At 38.6% G+C, this 9,066-nt stretch overlaps 1 long non-coding RNA gene across 1 annotated transcript; it reads right to left on the reverse strand.

Annotated features, from left to right (window-relative positions):
* Positions 1,816–4,239, reverse strand: LOC110266374. Its single transcript, XR_002353698.1, has 2 exons — positions 4,182–4,239; positions 1,816–2,008 (listed from the first exon to the last, which is right to left on the reverse strand). It is a non-coding gene; the product is annotated as an uncharacterized LOC110266374 (long non-coding RNA).

The raw sequence follows: 9,066 nt of genomic DNA on the forward strand, positions 1-9,066 counted from the left end.
TAAACAAGGAAGCTTTTCAAAACTTCATTTAAAATAGTGCATCCCAACTTTAAATTAACTTCGTTAAAATTGAACAATGGTTTCAATCTAAATCAAGCAATAGAAAATAAATTTCGTTTAAAACTTCTTACAAGAGAATTCAAAACTTCTTTAAAAGTTCAAAACAAGACTCCAAAAGTATACTTGAAATCACCATTTCAAAAGGATATTCAAGGATATTAGGATGTACTTGAAAAGGAGTTAAGCCATACAAGAAAGGATCTTAAATCAAAGTAGTTCAAACAAGATTCACTAGGCATGAGTCATCAAACAAGCTTTCAATTGATTCAAAAGAATACAAAAGTCATAGAAAAAGACAACTCAATCATTTGTAATATCTCAAGGATAAATTTTTGACTAATAACTCTTGTAGAGATAATGAGAGAATAAACAATGCACTAACTTGAGATGAATCAAACTGACTCACGTAAGGATGAGATTCACAAGAGAGGACAACCAAGATCAATGGTAATGTTCACAAGATGTAAAAGATTAGTTAAAAACAAAGTCAAGTATGACATTCATAGAGATGGAAGGTTTAATAGAGAATTTAGTCTGTTCATAGGAAGAAAGCTATGAGTCCAACATTTTCAAAAGAACAGCAATGGCATGAACCATATTGCATGCTAAATCAAACTCAATTCAAAATAAGTTAAGTAAAGCTTTTCAAACGAAACTCAACCGAGGCAAAAGTGGTAAATCCTTTCTTTTCAAAATTTTTGAAAAATATTCCAAATACATAATCAATAGGAGATGTGCATTAGAACTATAGTAAAATTACTAGAAAGTCAATTTACTTTTAAAGTAAGAGCAATTCCGTAAATCAGTAAAAGTACAGGCGAGGCATTAGAGATAAATAGTTGTTAAACTGTATAAGAAATCTCAAAGTTTCATATTTAGATAAGTATATATCCAATCAACAGCAATTTTTTTTATAAAACCTCAAAATTGGCTGTAATCACCATCAAACAAGAGAAAAACTTAATCAATAATTTCTCAAGAATGGACTCGGAATCCGGAGTTAAAAGGCACAACACATTAAGACAAGTTCAAAGCTATATCAAGGAATATTTGAATCAGGAAGAACTCAAACAGAGAAAGACAGATGCAACAAGGATTCCAAACAAGCATATGAAATTGAGGTCAAACAATAATGCATATGAATAGAGAAATAGAGTGGAAATATCCAATTACTTTTCAAGAGGAGTAGCAAACAAGAACTTCAAGTTAGGATTTGAAAGAATAGGTCGACTCGAATAGAATTTCAAGACACACAACTGAATAGCCTCGAGAAATAGTTTCCATCGTTTCCAAAACCCACGATTCGCTTTACTCAAAACTCGCATATCATCTATGATAACCGATTAGTGCTTTCACGTACACAATTCACTAGTATTAAGCCGGCCAAACTTAATACCAAGAATTATGCAATGCAAGACTAACGGCATTATTCAATAGACCGTCATGTGCATAAAGCTCTAATTCTCGTCACTCGACAAGACCTAGTACATGACAAATGCTCAGAGTATGCAATTGAAGCATAGTCGGTCCATTCCTCAGGCTCTACAGGAAGGACTGCTCTGATACCATAATGTCACAACCTAACTACCAAAGCTCACGATTCCGGCTGTGCAACTCTGATAGCTCGGACATTACGACGACACTTATACTATTTAATACTAAAATATGAGCCTGTTTAAAACTTTAAACCGCAATACCGATCCAAAAATACTTTCGTTCGATAACGTACATCCATATATTCAATACACTTAAAGAAACTCATAAAGAGTACATCCATATATATACATACATATATAAATAATATTACAGACATTAACCAATACAATCCCTATCCCTCTGACAAAATATATCAAGTTGAAGGCGAGGGTACAATGAATAATAATCTAAAGCAACACAGAGCATTTCCACAACAATTAAATAAACTCTTCGTGACTTCTGCATCAATATCCTGAAAGGGGAAAAATGTAGGAGGGTGAGAACATCATCCTCGAAAGGGTTCTCAGTAGAGGGTTTTTGGGAATTGCTATAATAGGATACGTGAAGATAGACCGTACCAGTGGTTAATAACCGTCTTATGCCTCTTTTCAAAAACAACAGTTTTCAATAAAAGTAAAGTCGGAAATCTTTTCTGAAAGAGGAACCGTTCAATTCTCAAAAACATCAAAAGCCTTTCAAAATGTTTATCTATACTGAACCAAAATAGCCTTTCATATTTTTCAAAACCAGGAACACCAAACCGAAACCAACCATCGGTCCATCTCAATTCAACCACGGCCATGGGCCCAAACAATCCAACCATCAACCAATCACCACAGTCCAACAGAGTCCTAGTAGCAAACACAATTAGGAAGATGCAAGCACAAACAAACAGTTATTGCAAGTCAAACAATTAGCAACTAATCACATAGGTAAACCAAGTATAATATGCACACCCAAACAATGTCACATAGATGCGTATGATGCATGCCTGTCCCTAGTGGCTGATGATATCATCTGTCGGTTATAGAGCCAACCCGACAAGTCTTGGTAGCTAACCATTGGACTGTCCCTCTGTCGCACATCCCCAACTCGAGTTATACTCATCATAAACTTGATCATAATCATGATCCATATCTATCACCTTCACTGGTGAATATTTATGGGGGCGAGCTCATCCGGGACTTTCGCAGTGCCCGGCCACACTTACGACATAGGGTCAAAAAAGCTTCAAGTCTCAACCTGGAGCACAAAAGATCTCATTTCTCAAATTATCTCAGGCTCATAAGCCACTTTTACTCAAGGAAAATTCCCTTTTTAAAACAAGCCACTCTCGGCTTCCTCTTTCCAAAACTTCCAAAACCATGGAAAGTTAAAGATTCCTTTTGAAACATTCAAAATCACCCATCCAACAATGGGATTTTTGTAACAAAAGTTCCTCGGTAGAGTCCCAAGTCCTTAGGGGAGAATATCATAGCTCATTTTGCCAAATTTACTTAAAATCATTAAAACCTTGGCTTTCTGTTTTGAGTAATAAAATAGGATCTAAGCCAAACCGTGTCAAGAAATCAATTTCTCCTTTCAAAGCCATTTCCTTTACTTAACAAAACCGGCTTCAATTCCACGACTAAATCTAAAGCGTTTCAAACTACCAAGAGAATCATTTTCATTGTGTTAAACTAGAGCTCAAAAGATACTTTGAATCTTATTTAAAACGTCAAAATAATGGGGCTCATCAATCGAAATCCAATTCCTTTTAAAATCACGAAAACTCTTCCAAGGGACAATTTTTATGTTTAATAGAGAAAAACATAAACCCGTTTTACCTTTTTAAAACAGCCTCAAAGCAAAAATTCTCTTTCAAATGACTTGTACCCAAAGACATACTATTCTTCTTGGAAAATAAGGAGAAATCATGATTCTCTTTTCAACAATTCTTTCAAAGCGTAACTTCATTACTTTCTTAATTGTTCTAAGTAAAGGTAATAAAAGAAGCCATAATTTCACCATCCTCGAAATAAATAGGAAAGGCATTAAACTCAAAATTCTCCAAATAACATTTTAAATAAGGACTCGGATTCTATAGAAATTTTGGCAGCATCTCCCCTAAAACTTGGACTTTGCCACCCGGTTCAGGTCCCAACTAAACCGTTCGTCAATCCCTTTCAACAGTCCAAAAATCCAAAAATCAATTCCAATTCAAGCTAAATCCAACAGTCGCCTTATTGGCATATCTCAAGGAAACCGTTTCAAAATCAAATCAACACCAACCGATTTAAATCATTTCCAAAGCTTTAAAGAAACGGCTCAGTAACAAATCATTTGTCCCAAAACCAAGTCAATTAAAGTAATCCAGGCTGAATTCAAAAGTGTATTCGACTTTTCACATCATCAAAATAATTGACTCAATTCAAACCAATCCTCAACGGATTAAACTCAGATTTCAAATCTTTTAAAGAATCAACTTCAAAACATTACATTTTACAAAGCCGCACAACAATTCAGCCAAACCAACATCTATAATCATCCGAGTCAATCAAATAATACATAAGGCAATTACAACCACCAAATACACAATATCTCACATCAGTATCCATATGTAATAATTCCAACAATAAATTGTAGTTTTCGGAAAGCGCCCCTACCTCAAAACGCAAATCCATAACCCAAAAGTCTCACAGAGTCCTTTCTGTCTCAACTCGAACTGACGGTAACCAAAACCTCAGCTCCCAGCCACTTTCGCAATAACTATAACAACTCTAATCGCAACAATTAACAATCAAAACTCAATATTATAGCAATTAACGCCACAAACCTCAGCGTGAGATAACACAACAGTAACAAAAAGGGCTTTCAAGTCGAAACGCTTACCAAATCGTAGCAGGAACGGCTGAACTGAAACAGCGGTGGTCTTTGAACCGGTTCGGCGGCAGCCCGGCAGCCACCTCAAGCGGCAGCAATGACCTGAACCATATGCAGTGACAATGAGGTTCCCAGAAACTCAACGGAAAGGAGAACCAACGTAAAACCCTTACCGATAGGATTTTCTGGCGACGGCAAAAGCAGTCAGAAGCTCCGGCAGTGCTCCCGGCTCCCGGAAGTCACGGAACCACTCCCAGCGGTCAGAATCACAGAGACGCAGCTCCCTTTTCCGGCCTAGACACCTGCGGCGGTCGAAACCCCTTTCTGACGTGGCAGCTTGGCTTACCATCATCAGCAGCGGCGAGCTCCGGTGGGGGCAGGGGCGACCCCAGCGACGGTGACCACCACGGTGACAGTAGCGATGGCAGCAACATTGCTTTTTTCTCTGGCTGTCGCGTTTGCTCTACCCCAGACCCGATCGACGACTGACCACCTTCAACGGCAAAGGAGCAAGTAACGGCGGCAGCTGGGCGGTGATAGATCTGAAGCAGGGAGGCTCGGCCGCGTGAACAGAACCTTCCCTCCGCCGATCGCCCTCTCTCACAGTCGCACAGTTCATAGTGGTGGCAGAAGCTTCATCCATGGCTACGCTGCAGCGCGGTGACAGATCGGCAGCAAGGCGCGGATCTACGAAACGGCGACGCATGCGAAAATGGCGGCAGTGATGCAGCAGAGGCGACCGGCTGGATGACGGCGCTACATGGTGGCGAACTGAACGGCGGCGCCAAGCCCTTTCCCTCTCCTGTCTGTTTGCTCGCTCACTCGCCCTCCCTGATGCAACACGGCGGCGCGGCGGCAGTGACGCCCGCCGGCACCGTGCTTCCTCACCTCCCTCTCCTCCGTTTGGCCAACAATGTTTCATGGGTGTGGGTCGTGTTTCCGATCCCCCCACCCTTCTATGCCTATTCTCTCTCAAATTCCGTTTCCTTCCTTCTTCATATGGCTGTGTGTTTGTGTTTAGGGTAGAGAGGGGTAGCAGCTGCGGCTGCTTGGGTTTGAGGGAGCTAGGGTTTCATTTTGAAATTTAGGGTCAAGGGCATTATAGTAATTTTCGGTAAAATTGTGGACAATATACTACCAACTTTATAATATAATTATAGAAAATAATCCAATAATTATCAAATTGGATAATAATCATAACTTATCTCAAATTCAAAAAATCAAAACCTGCTTTAATTTTCTTTAATAAAGAAATTTTTGAAATTAAAGCTACAGAAACACTGAATTTAAAATTAGCTAATGATAGCCCTTTTTCCAAAAGTTTTGGGTCTTACACTAAATCCTAAACCCTACACCCTAAAGCCTAAAGCCTAAAGCCTAAACCCTAAACACTAAACCCTAAACCAAAAAACCTAAAGCCCAAACACTAAAAAAAACACTAAACTCTAAACCCTAAACCCAAAAGCCTAATCCCTAAACCCTAAGCTGAAAGCCTAAACCCTAAACCACAGACACTATAGCCTAAACTATAAACTATAAACCCTAAAGCCTAAACCATAGACCCTAAACCCTAAATCCTAAATCCTAAAGCATAAACCATAAACCCAAAACCCTAATGCCTAATCCCTAAAGTCTAAAGCCTAAAGCTTACACCACAAACCCTAAACGCTAAACCTTAAACCATGAATCCTAAACCCTAAACCATAAATCCTCAACCCTAAACCCTAAACCTTAAACTAAAAACCCAAAAGCCCAAACACTAAACCCTAAGCCCTAACCCTAAACCCTAAACCCAAAACCCAAAACCCTAAACCCTAAATCCAAAATCCTAAAGCCTAAACCCTAAACACTAAAGCCTAAAGCCAAAACCATAAACACTAAAGCCTAAACCCTAAACTATAAACACTAAACCCTAATCCATAAACCCACAACCAAAAACCATAAACCCTAAATCCTAAACCATACACCCTAAACCCTAAACCACAAACCCTAAAGCCTAAACCCTAAACAATAAACCCTCAACCCCAAATCATACACCCTAAGCCATAAACCCTACACCCTAAACTCTAAACCACAAACCCTTAAGCATAAAGCCTAAACTATAAATCTAAACCCTAAACCAAAAACCCTCAACCCCAAACCGTAAATCCTAAACCCTAAACCCTACACCCTACACCACAAACCCTAAAGCCTAAACCCTAAACCATAAACTCTCAACCCCAGACCATAAACCAAAAACCCTTAACCTAAACCTACAACCAAAACCCTAAAGTACAAACCCTAAAGCATAAACCCTAAACTATAAACACTAAACCCTAAGACATAAACCCTAAACCCTAAGATATAAACCCTAAACCCTAAACCAAAAGCCTAAACCCTACACCCTAAACCACAAACCCTAAAGCTTATACCCTAAACCATAGACCCTCAACACCAAACCATAAACCCTAAATCCAAAACCTTACACCTTAAACCCTAAACCCTAAACCCTAAACCCTCAACACCAAATCATAAACCATAAACCCTACACCCTAAACCCTAAACCACAAACCCTAAAGCATAATTCCTAAACTATAAACCATATGCCATAAACCATAAACCCTAAACCCTAAACCCTAAACTCCATACCCTATACCCTATACCCTAAACCACAAACCCTAAATCTTATACCTTAAACCATAAACCCTCAAACCCAAACCTTAAACCCTAAATCCTAAACCATAAACCCTAAACCATCAACAAAAAACCCTAAAGCCTAAAGCCTAAACCCTAAACCCTAAACACTAAACACTAAATCATAAACCACAAACCCTAAAGACTAAACATTAAACACTAAACCCTAAACCCTAAAGCCTAAACCCTAAACCCTAAACCCTAAACCCTAAATCCTAAATGCCAAACCCTAAAGCCTAAACCCAAAAGGCTAAACCCTAAACCAGAAACACTAAAGCCTAAACAATAAACTATAAACCCTAAACCCTAAACCATAAACCCTCAAACCCAAACCATAAATCCTAAACCATAAACCCTACATCGTAAACCCTAAACAACACACCCTAAAGCCTAAATGTGAAACCATAAACCCTCAAACCCAAACCATAAACCCTAAACCTTACACCCTTAACCACAAACCCCTAAACCATAAACCCTCAACACAAAACCATAAACACTAAACCCTAAACCCTACACCCTTAACCATAAACCACTAAATCCTAACCTATAAACCCTAAACCCGAAACCATAAACCCTCAACCCCATACCCTAACACTAAACCCTAAAACCCTACACCCTAAACCATAAACCACAAATCCTAAAGCCTAAACCATAAACTATAAATCATCAACCCCAAATCATAAACCCTAAACCCTAAACCCTACACCCCAAACCATAAACATCAAAACTTAACACCTAAACCCTAAACCATAAACCCTAAACCCTAAACCAAAAACCCTAAATCCTAAACCCTAAACCATAAATCATAAACCCTAAACCATAAATCCTCAACCCTAAACCATAAACCTTAAACCAAAAACCCGAAAGCCCAAACACTAAACCCTAAACCCTAAACCCGAAACACTAAACCCTAAACACTAAAGCCTAAAGCCTAAAGCCTAAAGCCTAAATGATAAACACTAAACCCTAATCCATAAACCCTCAACAAAAAACCATAAACCCTATCCTAAACCAAACACCCTAAACCCTAAACCACAAATCCTAAAGAATAAACCCTAAACAATAAACCCTCAACCCCAAATCAAAAACCCTAAAACATAAACACTAAAGCATAAACCCTAAAATATAAACCCTAAACCCTAAACCATAATCCCTCAACCCCAAACCATAAATTCTAAACACTAAACCCTACACCCTACATCATAAACCATAAAGCCTAAACCCTAAACATTAAACACTCAACCCCAAACCATAAACCCTAAACCCTTAACCCCAAACCATACAGCATAAAACCTAAACCATAAACCCTAAACCCTAAACCATAAACCCTAAACCCCTAAATCCAAAACTCTAAAGCGTAAACCCTAAACTCTAAAGCCTAAAGCTAAAACCACAAACACTAAAGCCTAAACCCTAAAATATAAACAATAAACCCTAATCCATAAACCCACAACCCAAAACCATAAACCCTAAACCCTAAACCATACACCCTAAACCCTAAACAACAAACCCTAAAGCCTAAACCCTAAACCCTAAACAATAAACCCTCAACCCCAAATCATATACCATAAACCATAAACCCTACACCCTAAACTCCAAACCACAAACCCTTAAGCATAAAGCATAAACTATAAACCTAAACCCTAAACCATAAACCCTCAACCTCAACCCCAAACCTTAAATCCTAAACCCTAAACCCTACACCCTACACCATACAACCTAAAGCCTAAACCCTAAACCATAAACCCTCAACCCCAGACCATAAACCATAAACCCTAAACCCTAAAGCCTTAACCCCAAACCTTACAGCCTAAAACCTTAACCCTAAACCATAAACCTTAAACCATAAATCGTAAACCATAACCCCTAAACCCTAAACCATAAACACTAAACCCTAAACCATAAACCATAAACTATAAACCATAAACGATCAACCCTCAACCCCAAACCAAAAACCACAAACCCTAAACCCTACAACCTAAACCTAAACCACAA

This window comes from Arachis ipaensis, chromosome B09, assembly GCF_000816755.2.
Source record: "Arachis ipaensis cultivar K30076 chromosome B09, Araip1.1, whole genome shotgun sequence".
Classification (NCBI taxonomy): domain Eukaryota; kingdom Viridiplantae; phylum Streptophyta; class Magnoliopsida; order Fabales; family Fabaceae; genus Arachis; species Arachis ipaensis.